The 14,955-nt window shown below is 40.0% G+C and overlaps 1 long non-coding RNA gene across 1 annotated transcript; it reads right to left on the bottom strand.

Moving 5' to 3' along the window:
* Nucleotides 1–969: 969 nt before the first annotated feature.
* On the bottom strand, nucleotides 970–13,068 carry LOC138204181 (uncharacterized). The gene is made up of 4 exons (XR_011178778.1): nucleotides 12,951–13,068; nucleotides 4,817–5,019; nucleotides 4,300–4,418; nucleotides 970–1,023 (listed from the first exon to the last, which is right to left on the bottom strand). It is a non-coding gene; the product is annotated as an uncharacterized lncRNA (long non-coding RNA).
* Nucleotides 13,069–14,955: the final 1,887 nt, after the last annotated feature.

Genomic DNA, 14,955 nt, shown 5'->3' with positions numbered 1-14,955 from the left:
AAAAAAAAAAAAAAAAAAAAAGATTAACGTGAAAGAGAATAATATTGTGTTCATCAATCTGCACCGAAGCAGATCTGTTTCCTCCGCAGAGAAGAGTTCTTTCTTGCTACTTTGGCGAATCCAACATTATGATAGAAATTTGCAAAGATACAAATGCATCTGACTCAAAGAAAATGGCAGATATGTCTAAAACACAAAGAGTTATAACCCCTTTTAACCATGTGCCTTACTTCGTGCTCAGATTATCTGCCATTAAACTAGAAAAAGTGAATTTGAACACGCCATAAATGCACCTGTGCTGTGTGCTTAGGTCATTAAATTATAGCTTACAAAGTGGCAGCCTGTGTTCAGTTCTTTAAAATAACCGCATATCTCTTCAGTCCAGACTAATGCGACTGAAGTAGGACGAGCTCTGAATTCTTACAGACTGACATAAAGCAAACTAAAATCGAATTGTTGGGCCTTGAAATAAACCAAAAAGCAAAGTAAAATTAGTAAAAAAAAAAAAAAAAATCATTTTCTGGTTCTTTATTGTGATTGATCTAGTCATAACAATTCCAGCTATATTTATGGTCACAGTACGATAATTTTGTACTTTATTTAAATGTATTTGTTTGATTAACCAACAGATTTTCCATAAACATGTAAACAAAGTGCTGATGTATTGTCTACAAGCTGATCAACAACACTATTATATGAAAATCCTCCAATGAATATCACGCTCATATCAAGATTTCTGTGTTATTGTGCTGCAACAAGATTAGGAGGAGGTAGGAGATTACAAGCACAGATAAATGAGGCTGCTGACAAAGTATTGATATTCAAATATCCAGCTGATAGTATCACGAGTCTGGAGGGACAAGCAAGTGGAAGGAGGAGGAAGACAGCTTGACAGATAGAGTGAGAGAATAAAAAGGAGACAAAAGAGAGAGAGAGAGAGAATACCTGCAGCGCTCATTAATCCAAACTGGTCATTGTGTTTTTGGTTTTCGAGCAGTCTGGGTGACTCGGTCCCAGCAGATCCTGAAACAGACAGACAGACATGGAGGAGGTAAAACAGGATAAAAACACATGCACACACCTGCTTTTAAAATAATGGTTTCACATTAACATCTCAACATGCTGTGAATATTAAACTTAATATAATTTTGTACATGGACATTTGTTAAATACAGTATAAGCAAAATAAATTGAACAGCATTAATATAGAACATTTAGTGAAGAGGCTGCTTTGTACTACTATGATTAAAATGGATGTAACCTTGTTGAAAATTTCTCGAACAAGTTCAGTAAGATTCATTTCATCTTGTTTGGAAAAAATGGAAGTACAAGTTTTCATTTTTGCTGAAATCTCACGCTGGGCCTGTCGATGGGGACAAGGAGACTTGTATTTCAAAATTCTCTAGTCACTTGTCTATTATACTGAGTACAAGCTTGTTACTTTTGCTCTCACAGTTGTGAAGCTGTTACTGACTGAACTTGAGGATTTGTTTTTCAGGTGGAAACTTAAAAACAACGGCCCAAGCTTAAGGGCTTAACTTTACATCCCTTCTAGTAAGAGGGTGCATTACGTGAAATGGGACTAATAGTTGAACTACTGAATGTATGGTCGCACAGTTTGTGTGTAAATGCTGACCCAAACTCAGTGTTGATGACCAAAACCACTTCACTCTAACTTGGCCGGATGGACTCAGCTTAATCAGTCCAACAAGTATGTCAAGATAGTGGCCCTGGCTTGGCTGTGAAATCTCATTGGCTAGAGCTCTACAATATAACAAACACATTACAGTAGTTTCTCTTTCCACTCATCAGATTTGATCAACTGTTTTTAATTCAGGTTTGAAGGTGTCCAACCATACTGCCACCAGAGAATGAGTAATCATTTGTTTATTTACCTTATCCTGCTCAACTCAAATCAACAATTCATTAAAAATCATGAGAAAATGTTTTGGTATCTTGTCCCTCACATCTTCACTTACTGTGTCTGAACACGAGGTCACACACAAAACACGAGCAAGCAGAGAAAACATCTTCCCCACATATGACAACATAACCAACCAAATTCTGAACAGATGTGTTAGAAAATTGGCAATTATGTTTTCTTAATTCGCCTGTGTTCCGTTTATTTGCATGTGTTTATTGAAGGGATAGAGGCGGGGATGTTTCTCGTGACTTGTATTTTGATGAAGCAAAGCGGCAAAAGCTTCCTCCATCTGCAGCAGCAGTGATCAGAGTGAGAGGTTCAAACCAGAGAAATGAACTTGAATGTGACACCACAATAAAAAAGAAGAATTGTATGTCAGACAGAACGGGTCAAGCAAGAACAAGCCTCTTTACAGGCCCAGGGAGGCTGGAGTTAAAGAGTCAGTCTGGAAAATACTGTGATTACTGAAGGGATATCATTTTCTAACAATTTCTGTTGAAGTTCAGGGTTGCAAAAACAAAAAAATTATCCTTGAAATAATTTCATGGACACAAAATGACTTTAGGGTTGGACGGAGCCCAATTTTAGGATTACTGTACCCAGGTGTATTTCCACTTTCTGTAATACATTTCTGAGATCCTGTTATTTGTGTGTATGTAACTGTATCCATCTGACCCATTACCATGTGTTGTGCGAGATACTGAATCCCTGAGGTTAAAGCAGTAGTGTACGTTGGCTGGAATAGAAATAACATGAGCTGTTAAAGTGTAAAACAGTTCTCACCTGGCTTCATCTATTCCTTGTGGCTTTAGGTTGTTTGGATTTTGTACAACTTCTAAATTATACATTCATGTCAATAAGATTTCCGGAGAGGAAAGACAATGAAAGAGCAGAACATGCATTAGAGGGGGTCGTACGCCGGTCAAGGACAAAAGGAGACTAACAGACCCATTTCATGCTGTCCACTTCACATATTCAAGTAAAGAGGCAACTCTATAATTATTTCCTGAATGCAATATGGCTAAAAAGCATATTTATCTTGGTCCTTTGTGGCAGAAGAATAAGAAGGTACAAGAGGAGCCGAGTGGCGAGAGATGGAGAGGAGACCAAATAAGAGCTGAAAAAAAAAAGATCTGGGGACAAGTGGAAGAGGTAAGATGGACCAGGAAAGGTTGAAAGGAGCACAACAACAGAGATGAAAGACTGCCAGATAATTGAAAAAGACTGAAAAGAGACAAAAGGTGAGCCGGAGAGGGAGTGAGCGACGAGTGGACAGAGCCGGGAAAGTAAAAAATAAAAAACACAAATACGACAAGACAAAAAAGCCCAAAAAAGACGTAGGAAAAAGCAGAAAAATGAGACGGGAGACACATTTGCAGGCAGCCTTTCAGTCAATCATAATCTCCTGGGTGTTGGATATGCGCGAGAGAGTGCAATTTTGCAGTGGTTATCATTATCATCACAGCTATAATCATAATCAGGGTAATTCCTGTGTGGCGAGATGGAAAGGCGGATGGCAAAGGGTGATGGAGGAGTATAAAATGTCAGATAGGGGGAACAAGGACATTACCCGGCGTAACCATGGTGAAATGGTACAGACACGGTGCTACAGTAAGTGGATGAGAGTGAAAGAAGGACAGGAGGTTGCAGAAAATGGAAAGACTGTTAATATAAACATTATCCTCCTAATTAAATCAGTCAGTCCCAATTACCAGCATTACGAGCCTTGTATTGTGTGTGTTGTGTTGAACTGTTTTCAGGACACAATGGAGCAGTCGCAATGTAATGAAAGAGCAATATAATAAGTGTTTTTGTTCAGAGAAAGAGATCTGAAATCCTTACATAAAAATGACTCTGTTGTAGCGACCCCATCATTACTCAGTTTGTAAAACTGCAGCTCTCTGCTTTGTTTTTTCTACTACCAGTATTATTATTATTAATAGTAGTATTAATAATAATCATCATCCTAATCAGCACAATGATTAGAGTGCCAAGCCCTCTTTAATATATCACAGGGAACAACTGCAAGCTTCATCCAATTTCTTTTTCCTCAGGGGGTTCTCATGAAATATCGAGTCATATACACATTTTTAAAGATTTAATTTGTTAATACACTTGTATGAAACTGAGACAACAACTGTACAACACACTGCTTTGTAACACAAAAAAAAGTACAGCAGACAATATAATACTCTACCAAACTGTAGTGGAGATCCATCAAGGCCATCGCTCTATAATATGCAATGAGTTTCAGAGTATAATACTTACTGACACTGAACATTTTCTACAGAGTAAAAGAGGGGCAAACAAGAGCCTGAATAAGTGGAAATTTAAGTGAGAAGTAGAGGAGTGAGTGAGTGAGTGAGTGTCATTACCACGGAGAGGAAAGAAGAGCCGAGTCAGCAGAACCTAAATGTGGTACTACTGATAACCTTCAGGGGCTGTGATGTCCAGTGATGTGAGTCCTCCCTCCACCAGGGGGCGCCAGGGAGGCCTGTGAGAATACATCCTTACAACTAGGGCAGGCATATGCACAGGCACGCACACACACACACACGCACGCACGCACGCGCGCGCGCGCACACACACACACACACACACACACACACAGCAACAAACTGGAAACAACAAAAACACAAATAAACTAATAACGGTGATACAGAAAAAAAAATTATATGTTAGTCTAACTTTAAAATCCGTAAGACACACAGAGGAAAATAAATATATTTCATAATATAAAGCTCTTATTATACAATTACTTGCACATAATGGAGGGAAGCTGTTATTTATGGGAGAGACACAGAGAAGGCAGAAAAGTGTCCATGTATCACAGTAATCTCACACAAACCCACACACAGACCTCACTTGACCCGAATCAAAATACTCTTTCACCTTGAAAAACAAAAGGGCCCGCTCGTTGCGGTCACACCAGCCGCTCTCGGTCCAGCACTGGCCAGGAGCCAAAGTGTTCAGGCGCCGGCGTATTAAGGTCATCCAGGAAGCACAGCAGGTGTTTCCCACCTCCTGGCACAAACACGCCTGCGGTTCTTCTTTTCTTTTTGGCTCTCTCAGACGACCTGGGGATCACAAGTTGTCTGGACAGTGACGGAGACACAAAGGGAGAAAGAAAATAAGAAAACACTCAAATATTGTGCAATTGAAGCAATTTTGTTTGGGAAAGTAAAAAACTTCAGCAAGCTAATGTCAGATTGGTGGACAATAATGCTAAAACACCTTCAAGAAGTTATCTATGCTAAAGACGCACTACTAGTGTCTGACGCCGAGGGTGTACTTATTTTTTTTAAACAGAAGAATCTTATATCTGTTGATATTTTTGTTGAATACATAAAAAACCAAAATAATTTCCGCTTTTCACATTTCTGTTTTATAACCTAGTCGTCACAGTCGAAGTCTAGTCGAATTAATGCCTTATTTTCAAGAAAACAAGAGGGAATTAGGATTATTATAACTGCATTAACCGGATGACGATTTGAAGAACCTCGTCTATTTGGGCACTTTACAGCCGAGTCATGACATTAATTAATACTGAAGTTTGGATTGACCTTTTGCTCAACAGATTTTTTTTTTTTTTTATGTATGTATGTAATTAAATTTGTAAAACCATCAATATCCAACAATTCGAACCCTCCTTTAAAAGCAACAATTGGAAGCACAATACCAAATCAGTAAACTGTATGAGCTCGTACTATAAACATTAAAATAAATATTAAAAGAGGCACACATTTTTTAATAAGGTGAAAGTAATTCATTACAGTATATCAGCTTGTGAAAAGACTGAATTTCTTTACAGAGCTAACAAAAAAACCACATTTAAATCACATCATACCGTAATCTCTTTTTTTTACATTTTTAACTTTGGTATTCAGAGCTCACACACACCAAATATACATTTTCAGAGACAAATAGAGGCTTCAGAGTATTAAAATAGGTGTGAGAGAAGACGAGTGAGGGAGGTGGAGATGGATTGATAGAGGCAAAATGATTCAAGCCAGGTGAAATGCATCAAATTGGAGAAGATAAGGGGAGAATAAGAGAAATTGAGCTATTAAAAGAGGGTGCATGGCACGGAGGAAAAAAAAAAAAAAAAAAAAAAAAAACGGAAGGAAGAGAGAGAGAGAGAGTGAAGCACTCAGAGAGGCTGGAGAGAGAGGAAGATGAATAGACGCGCAGATGAACAGAAGGAAAGAGAGTGGATGAAGGATAGAAAGTTGGAAAAGGCAGAGAGAGACAGAGTAGAGAAAGCAGGTGTAAGATTCATGGAGAGCACTTATCCCGAAATATATATAAATCTGTGGCAGGAAATGAGACAGATGCAGAGAGGAGTGCGAGCGAGAGGAGGGAGAAATGGCAGGGGGAGAGCTGCCAGGTTAGAATGACTCTTGCTCCGAGAAGTTGCCTGTGAAAGTTTGGTGGTAATGGTGATGGATGCTGACAAAGAAGAATGCGGTGGGGGTCGTGGTGACGGATGCTGAGGATGGTGACGGTGGTAAAGGTGGGTAAGTGAGTGCCTCCATCATCGCCGGCTGTCTAATAGCCCTTCATCAGACTTGTCCGGTGTTGACATGGCTCGGCCTAATTGCAGTGCCTCGGAACAACGCGATATTTTTAGTCTAATTGTTATGAAGCCGAGATGGAGGTTATTCAGAGCTGTCGTGTGGTTAGATGGAGGCAAATGCGCTCACAAGTGGAATGGAAAGTGGCACATGCACACCCCAACACCTGTACTAATTCACCTTTGCATGGCTGCGTCTCAAGCTGGGAGAAAGGGCAGCTTTTCCAGAGTTAAATTTAGCTGACAGGTGAGACGTGTGCGCCCGCCTGTGCATATGTGGGTGAGTGTTTACTGTATAGATTTATCTGTGACTGTGTGCACTGCCTATTGGACATACTACGTATTGAAAAACAGTGTGCTGAAGAAAAGACAAGGCTATACACACACAAATGCAAGCTTTTTTTAATGTGACTTTCCTAATTACAAAAGTATTTTGTAAAGGACGACCTAAGTCAGCGGTTCTCAACTTGTGGGTAATTTTGAGAGTGTGAAAAAAAAGTTAATTTTGAAGTCTACATAAATCCTGCTGCTTTGCGTTTATTTTGAAGGACATGTGCTTTTCTTTACAATAGACCAGTTGCAAACCCGTAATTTTAGTAGTTTTCTGCACTCCAATAAATGGTGAGGACTTTTGAAAATGGTAACAACTAAAGCAACAGTCACAAAGTCATCCTGACTCTTAGTCCCAAGTATTTGTAAAGCTCCCTCATCACTCAATTCTACATTTCCCATAATGCATCCAATACCATCATTTCGTTTAATCCTTCCTGCCTGGTAAATACCCACAACCTTTCAAAACACAGCTTGTAAGAGGCTTTCTTCTATATATTTTCAGATTCCAGCCATCTGAGTATTTCAATTAAATTAAATTTATATGCCAACGAAAACTCACAGCATAATTCTTCTCATGGTACTTTACATAGTAAAGTCCTGAGAGCAAAACTTTAACAACATCACAGAGAATCCAAAAATTTCAACAATTCCCACATGAGCGATAGCTGGAAGGAAAAACTTCCTTTTAACAGGAAGAAACATCCAACAGAAGCCGACTCAGGTGGGCGGCCATCTGCCTCAACCTGATACTGAGAATATAACACTGATGAAATCTTCACAGTCTTTCTGTTAGATTAAAACTGCACCTTGTTGTGCTATATAACTCTTCAGTACATTGTACAGCACAGGTCGTAGGCACACTGAGTAAACAGACCTTTCCATGTTAAACCAGTTGGGTATACTGAATTATACTTGAACCTTTGTTGACCATACTAAGTCTTTCTTAACAGGATACATCAAACAAACATGCTCAGTGTATTTCCAACCTCATAAAGATCTACAAATCCAGTTTTTAACATCATAAAAAATGAATATTCTCAGCGCAAAGTCTAAAGACATGTTCTCCATTCAAATACCAACAGGCGTCATTTGAATGAACCTCCCACCTGTGCACTGAGCACTTTGCACCTGGCGGCAAAATATCACACAGATGCCCAAAGTGAATTTCAAGGTCAGCATATTACCAAACAGTCGGAGCTCTATTTTGAGCTGGTCCCTGCGCCGCCTTGAAAATAAGGTCTTAACAGTCAAAATATTGGTCCTCACAGTGCAGATGTCCTCAGTCTAAAAAAAAGGCTGGTTCTTGCAAGGATAAAAGAAGGTGGAGCTGGCAGAGACATAGAAACACCTCATGCACAGGCAGCTGCCTGGGACGGCATGCTGACCGGGAGGGTAGGACAGCCTTGGACACTCAGGTCTTCCCAGTGCTCAGTGGCCCAGTGAGCAGCACTGGGAACTGACCCAACACCAGAGCCTTAACCAGGGGTGTCATGAACTGTATCCACTGTTCTCTCTCTCTCTCTCTCTATACATACCTTTATATTTCTTTAATAACATGTTATCATGTCATATGTAGACTGCATTAGCAACTCAATGGTTTGACTTCAGAAACTGTTGCTTTTTGGTTTTTTGAAAGTGACATTTTGTACTCTGTTTAGGCAAAACAGTCTCTGATAAGCAGTTGGTAAAGTAACTAAACTGACAGACGGGGAAATGGATGAAAGGATGAGCGAAAAGTGGGATGAGATGAGACGGGGAGGATAAGAGGGGACGGATAAAAGCGTGACAGGAGAGAGTGAGACAGAAGAGATAAGGGATGAAGGCTGAGAAGAAAGAGAGACAGATGAAAGGATGAGGGGGTAGCATGGATGGCAGAATGAAGGGAGAGAGGTGAAAAAAGGGAAAAGAGACAGGAGAGTGAGGAGGGGAAATGGAGAGGGGGGGTGGTTATTTGGGGATAAGAAAGGATTGGGTAAACTCGGGTGAAAAGTGTAGGATTAGAATAAAACAAACAATCTACACAACACTGACACACAGAACACATTTAAACATGTAAAGATGATCAAATCAACTTGGCATCACTTTTACATTTTAGCATAATTTTGACTGGATGACAAGAGTTGTTCTCACAATCCACAGGGAAAAGAAGGGAACCATAAACAGTGATAGAAATGTTTTCCTAAAACATCAACACAACACAATGTACAGCATACCAGGAAGACATTATGTTAGCTTTTGTAGTCCTTTATCTGTGGCCAACCTGTTCTTGTGTCAGGGTGCCAAATCCTGCCATTTTATTACAGATTGGTGTCTCAGGGATTTGCACTAAAAGCCTTAGGTTTAGGCACCATAACTACTTGGTTACAGTTAGAAAAAGATCTTTACATACATCACTTTAATTATTTTATCCACACTATCTTTGTCCTTCTCAAACTAAAACCCTACTGAAGTGGGACAGAAGAATCAGTGTGTTTATCAAGTGTGTTAAACAGAGGGTACAAAAACACATTAATTCCTGGGTAAAATAGTTGAAGCTGCAGACACTGTGGAGGGTGATGCGTTCACATGCTGAGGTCATTTCCGGTCAGTGCAGGACAGCAGTGTGGAACTTGAAACAGCACTACCTTGTCAAAATTCCTGCACTACACACAAGTAAGAGTCCCAACATGTAAGAGCACTTTTTGTTAGTGTACTAAGGAAAGAATGTCATTTGGAAACCAGCAATGGTCTCCCAGATGAAAGGCCTGTATTTGACCTCCTCCCAACACAGATTCAACACTCTTTCTACTCTCTCACATGACCTCCTTCTACAACCAGGTGCTCATGAAGCCGACACCAAAGGGCAGCTTGTATGAAACTCTGTGATGACAACATCTTTGACAAACGTGCAGTAATTCACGCCCTGTAAATGAGAACAGGTGGCTACTTGCCATTGTTAGGGAATAGTTCAAGTCCATCGAATAACTATTATAATAATAATAGTTCTTTAGGTTGTTTTAAAATGTTATAAATATTTGCATATATTTTCTTTTTTAGGTTAGGGAGGACCGACAAAGTAAGAATTCCATCGTATGGTGTCACCGCCTTTTTATCCTGTGCATATGACATAAAAAAAAATGTCTTAATCTCTCAATTGAAACCCCATTCCCAATTAGTACTTTCCCCTTGTTCATGCTTTCTTTACATTCTTTGTAGGTTCTTGTTTAAGGCCAGCCAGTCTGTAGACTGGAGGGCCACCACATACGCTGTCCTGACACAGTACATATAGTCAAATCAGTAGCTTCTTACAACGGTATTTTACTACAAGAGAGAAAAATGAAAATAGTTGTCTGCACTACTGCTGCGATGGGAATTGAGGTGCGCGGGCCATGCAAATAGACTATAAGATGTAGAGAGAAAAAGTAAAAACCTAAGAAGTTCAAGAGACTTTACGTGGCTTTGTTGTACCTCCAAGGTGTGCAGACTTCTACTAACCCTCTGCTGGAATCAAAGACCAAGAAACAACACATGGAAACAAAGAAATGCATGACAATAAGGAAGAAAAAGAAGCCGTTTCTTCATTCTTTTCTGCTTCTATCGACCACAAAAAAAAGTTAAAAACTTCTCTCCAAGTTTTCAGCTAAAGAAAGCTGACAGTGATATAAGAGTGACAATAATAGCATGGAAGCCGGATTAAAAACATTTGAAGTGAATAAATCACAGACATACTGTAGCAGGTAAAGTTATTCAGCACAATGCACAAGATAAAGTAAAGGAGTTGAGTGGGACAGTCATTCTTAGTCATATTTCTGGCACAGTTAAATGAAATGCTTTCTAGGTATCAGACAGCAATTTCAAAGATTTTACATGGTCTGATGGAAAGTAAATATCATAAACATACTGGAATAGATAGAATAAGTGTGGCTGTGTATATAGACTGAATAATAGCTCTCAGGAGGACCATATTACTTTTCCACACAATATTTTCCAATATCACACACGTAAATTATTTAACTTTTACAGCCCTAATAATATTAAGGACACGAGAATGCACTTGCCTATTGTGATGAATTCACACGGACCAAAAACAAAATGCCTTCGAGCACTTAGTGTTAAACTCTCCTGACAACAAGAACTCGGTTAAATAACGACAGCTAATGTGGATGAAAAGTCAAAGCAAAAAAACTGTATTAAATTTGTGTGTTCATACATCTGAAATCAGGTCTCATCCGCATCACGTGCTCTTTGGCTATGTTGCTCTGCTTTACTGGTGATTGGTGTGGGGCCGATATAAAACTATAATTTAGTTCATTAGGGACCGTGCACTTTTCCAGGAAACACACCAGATTACGATTTCAAAGTTACACCAGAGTGGCAACCTACCGCGACGTCACGTATTGGATCGTGAACTGCCGCTTTGGAACCCCGAGTCTGGAAATTTGCCCGTCAGCGTCTCGTTTTTTTGAAACCAGAAGTGACCATATTTGGAAGATTAGGGGAGAAGCTAGCCGTGAATCTGACGGAGAACCTGAGGACACTATGCTCGCCCATCTCTAATGGAAACTGCACCACGGGCATGTCAATCAAACCAGACGTGCCTCCCAACATAGCTCTCTTTGAGGCCTAAATATCTCATTACTTATAGAATCAATTTCAGAAGGACCACCATAACACTGATTTTTAGGAGTGACTTTAATTAATGACACCACCAAGACCCAATTACCCCCTTGGCCCTACCCCTCCGTTTTGCGCATGCCTGCGTAGGGTGGGGTGTCCCGTTTCCTTTAAGGATGAAGGGGTAGTGGTAGAAGAATGATTTGCAAACTGAAGCAACATAACATTAAAAATGGTTCATATTTATTGTATGGACTATATTGTAATCTTAAATTGCATCTTTGGGATAACAAAGCTATATCTGGTTCAAACATATTGACTGAAGTCTTGTTTGTGAGCATTAATAGCTGAATCTCTGAGATGAACTATTTCATGTTTTCATGAACATCATACCGTATATTTCCATAAATCTAATAATCAAATTCCTGAGACTTACAAACGAATTAATAAATAACTTAGGAAAATTGCGGCTACTGTTGACGCAACGAGTGTCGTCTCATTTCCTTCGTTTAAGATTTTAAGCCCTTAACCTTCTAGCTCCGTTCTGAAGCGTCACTCCCCAGTAGAGGGCGCTCCTACACGAGGGACGGTAACACGGGGTGGGAAATGGGATTGGGCCTTTGTATTTAATGAGAAGCTGATGCTTTTTGAATGGGAGTCTATTGGAGACGGAGATTTTATGGAGTCAGCCCCTAGTGGCCCTCAGTGGTATTACACTTTACGGCACTTCTGCCCAAGCTTCACTTATCAGAGACGGAGATGAAGTCCAATTTCATATACAGTCTACATGATTACCTATAAACTCTGAGCAGAAGACAATAAGGTGCCCTCATCGTCAACAGTAATACAAATCATGACTAAACATTGTAAGTGGAATTATCCTGTCTATCTGAATGTAGGACAAAGTTATCACATAACAGCAGGAGTGAGGTTCATGTCTATGTTTCTGATATGAACAAGGAAATGTAGAAGAAAGATGAGAGCAGCTGTTGAACTACACAGCAAGGAAGCAGATAACACTTTCAAAGAAACTGCAGGCTTATTACATGGAACACAATGTGTGGTTGACAAGACAATAATTAACATTTTAAAACAATTAAAGCTCACTTGTGTGGAGAAAACAAAGGGCTGTATTGAAGCCAGTGAGTTTATGCAAGCTGAGTTTGATTTAATACTGCCTCCATCATTTAATCATGCAAAACACACTAACATGGAAGTGATTTGTTTGGCTGTCAGTTTCCATTTCTAATGTGAGCCTGACTGTCAGTGAAATGGATCAAGCCACTTGAATGTTCCGGCTCCTTTTCCGTTTCCAGCTATTAATCCCGGCCTGTCTTTGTGCTCTCACCTTGTCGGATTTGAAGACGGAGACCAAAGGAGCCTCCGATTGTTTCCTGTGAGGAACTTTTAGTCGCGGCCCAGAATAAAAAAAATTATAGTCAACGTCTAATCACAGAGAAACTGTTTTCCTTCTTAAATGTGTGGTGAGACCTGACACTTTAAAACTCATCAGGTTTCCATTCTAACCTGCTCAGAAAAGTAGATTTTGCCTTTGATGATGAGTAGGGGATCCTTTTTGTCATCCAACGAAGTCGTCATCACTCCACTGTGTCTACAGTCCATTCAATCCACCTCTCGTCTGCTTCCTCATCTAAAGAAAAAAAGAACAAGTGATGTTGAACACAAATACAATTAACGACGACACGTAAAAGCACTTTGTGATCGTAATTCTTAAACACTGTAGGACTATGGAACATCACTGTCTCACACAAATTGGCCTTAAACTTGTCACCAGTTTCTCTTGAACCTGATTTTGATATTCAGTGTTGACGAGAATCATTTACAGTAGCTGAATTAAACTTTTTCACTATTCGTCACGCTGATTGTAATCAATCTGATTGAAGATTTCCGGTCAACTCTTTACATGGGATGTAATCCATTACAGTCAGTGTTTACATGTGCCAAACAGCTGCGTGACTTGTGCAAGAGACGTGTTTGATCAGCTTCCTCAAGATCAACTAATCAGCGCAGACGTTTCATTTATCATGTGGCTCTTTATCAAGCAATAGCTCGACAACAACACATGCTTTTACTCCGACAAAAAGCAATGAAGAGGAAAAGGTGAGCGCAAGAAGGCATTTTTGTGTGATATTCATTCAACCTTACTGCTTCCTCCTATGACCAGAAATCAGTAGATAAAGTTCACTGCAATGATTGGTGGGAGAGAGAAACAGTTTAGGAGATTACATGGTACACTTTTTCTTTTGATCTGTCAATGAAATGGTTTAAACTTCCCCTCTGAAACTGATTGAAGTGTAATCAGTCTGTTTATTCTGAGTGAGGTGTCCATATGGAGCATTTTTTTTTTTATTCTGTTTGGCCTTTTAAACTGATTTTAATTAGACTATTAAGCTCGATGTAAACGTGGCTACACCATACTTTGATCATCACACTCCTTAGTTCTGGTTACTTGAAAGGCTACAAAAATGTCACAAAATTAAAAGTAAATAAAAGTCCTGAACATGTTGAAGTATCTAAACAGTATAAATTTGGACTTTAGCCACACGCCATATTATTTTGGTGTTATTGTATCACCCCAAAAACGTTCCCCTCCAATGTTCTGAATCCTGAGAACCTTTTTGTCCCTCGTGTTACATCACTTAACTCTCACTTTGTTGGTACTCTCACACCAGCATTTCCAGTTGGTTCCACTGCAAACCGACAAGTCACAGTGACTTCAAATGTGATTGAGACGAAACCGACAACAGTGACAGACGGACAGACAGACAGACACGGAGAGGAGGAAATGCAAACACACGGTTGACAAGTAAAACTGTCACGAGCCTCCAGGGATTGAGCCGTTTGGTAAATACAGGTGTATGCACGTGTGTGTGCATGCGTGTGTGTGTGTATGCATGCGTGTGTGTGTGTGTGTGTGGGGGGGGGGGGGTGGTGGTAAACAAGCGGAACGGAGAAGCAGTGAAGCATTCAAGCAGGCATATGCAATCAGACACACACATATATTTATATATACTTGTGTCTGCTGATGCACCTGCACACGTTAACATAAGAGATGCAACAACAAAGCAGATGGGACACTAAAGAGACCGAACTACTCCACAACCTGAACACGGTTAGAATTGAATAAAGGATGGAAAGAAGATGTTGAGGAAAAATGGAGGCAAATGAAAGGTGTTCCTATGAATAAAAAGCATACACGCACACAGACGCACACACACACACACAAATGAATACACAGAGAAGTGCAAGCAGGTGATAGCATGATTGATTTATAGATAGATTGGCGGTTGTGTCTCAGCTGTTAGAGCCATCTCATCTCGGTGCATGGACCGCAGTGCACAAACACAGCTGGGAGCAGGCAGAGGGGAACAGGTGATCAGGGCGAGAACAGTGCAGAGATAAATATCGAGTCTCTGCGATAAGACATGGGAGGCATGAAAGGCAATGAATTTGAAGGAAGAGAGACCGGTAGAGCAATTAGAGGTGGGGAAATGGAACAGAGGAAAGGAGG

The sequence above is a fragment of the Embiotoca jacksoni genome, unplaced genomic scaffold (assembly GCF_022577435.1).
Source record: "Embiotoca jacksoni isolate LCO1_2020_lvr unplaced genomic scaffold, fEmbJac1.0.p SCAF_24, whole genome shotgun sequence".
In the NCBI taxonomy this organism is placed as follows: domain Eukaryota; kingdom Metazoa; phylum Chordata; class Actinopteri; family Embiotocidae; genus Embiotoca; species Embiotoca jacksoni.
This window is presented reverse-complemented; position numbering and strand designations above follow the sequence as displayed.